This window comes from Triticum dicoccoides, chromosome 2A, assembly GCF_002162155.2.
Source record: "Triticum dicoccoides isolate Atlit2015 ecotype Zavitan chromosome 2A, WEW_v2.0, whole genome shotgun sequence".
NCBI lineage: Eukaryota > Viridiplantae > Streptophyta > Magnoliopsida > Poales > Poaceae > Triticum > Triticum dicoccoides.
Window position 1 is genome coordinate 20812262 of NC_041382.1, and position 1483 is coordinate 20813744.

At 38.1% G+C, this 1483-nt stretch overlaps 1 long non-coding RNA gene across 1 annotated transcript in view; it reads left to right on the forward strand.

Moving 5' to 3' along the window:
- LOC119358705 overlaps window positions 1–1102 on the forward strand; it is a 3543-nt gene extending 2441 nt beyond the window's left edge. Inside the window, exons 7-8 of the long non-coding RNA XR_005172285.1 lie at window positions 651–765; window positions 858–1102. This is a non-coding gene — a long non-coding RNA (uncharacterized LOC119358705). The remainder of the gene's footprint in view (window positions 1–650; window positions 766–857) is intronic.
- The last annotated feature ends 381 nt before the right edge of the window (window positions 1103–1483 follow it).

Sequence of the window (1483 nt, forward strand, 5' to 3'; positions counted from 1 at the left end):
ATAGGCTCTCAACTATTTTGTGCTCCCAATGACATACATAGTTTGTGTTAAAATGATTAGGAGTACCAAAAGGCATTAGTCAGTTAATGTGAAGTGTTTCTGTATTTAGAAATCTTCAAATTGGCTCTTTTCATTATCATTTTCATGATCCTAATGTCTATGCGAAGTATTTCTGTATTTAAAAAACTTGAAATTGGCTCTTTTGGTGAAACGGCAAGAAGCACTTTAGCCTCGTTGCATTAAAGACGAGAAGAACATAATGTACACGTGTGGGTGGACGCAAACATCCCCCCGTAGGGGGCAAATTGGGCGCAAGCATGAAAGAAGAGGCACATCGGCCAACAAACACCCCTTTCTCCGAATGTACAACCCATAAACTCGGGCCTGAATTCGTAGGCGTGCATCATCGTAGATCTTCTAAAACACTTGGTGCACACTGCATTACAAAGACCTTCTTGCCACAATTGGCTTGTGCTTGTAGATGGATGCCAATTATGGAGCGTGGAGATGAATCAAATGGAGAAATAATTTCTACTCTCAACAACTATATTGGTTGTAGTAACATCTTATATTATAGGATGGAGGGAGTATGTGCATATCCAGTAAAAAATTGATATGATTTGTACTAACAATCTGGTGTGATTTTGTAGACACCTTTTTTCAGATTACTAGACATATAGGAAGAATTATGAAACTAAAATGGGATGTTACTGTTGGCATTTGATGACAAAGTGAGGCCAATATAGAAAAAAACTAAGCTTTTGGGTGAGTACCTTGTGATTTTGTTATGTATTTTTCTGGCTTTAGTTTGCAAATGCAGCATGAAATACTTATGTGATTGCTCTTTCCTTTTGCAGGGACTAACCACGGAATATTAGTACTATATGCTGATATTGACAAGCCGCACTATCTTCTCCAGTGGCATGGGCAACGTGTATTATGTCGAAGTGTGTGGGATTATTGATTTTATGTCTTTATTTTTACTAATATATATTTATACAAGGACGACAATCAACAAAATGTGTATTTCTCATTCAACCAGTGTCCTCGCATGTAAAGACAAGTAATGCTTCGAGTACATGAGAAAGAAAACAGTACTTAATAATTTTACTATGGGTGGTCGTTTGATTTGCAGGATTTGTACTCTTAGGATTTTTGTGTTGAAAATGTTCAGCTTTTTGTGTTGAAAATTTTCAGCTCTCGCCGCAATGCACAACCGTAGTTAATTTTCTTCTGATGATAGCTAGGTACCACTCCATGTTTTATTTTTAGATTCAGCACCATGCATGCTTCTCACGTCAATTCAGACAAAAAACTGGTGTGGTTCCTCGCACTAAGATGACCCAGCAGCGCTCTAGAGGGGTTCCTCACAGATGATGCCTCCTCGAGTTCCACTTCTTTGCTGCTCCCAACTATGGTATAGTATGAAAATCCTATGAATAAATCTGAATTTTACGATTTGATGCTTTTGCCGACCAGTCCT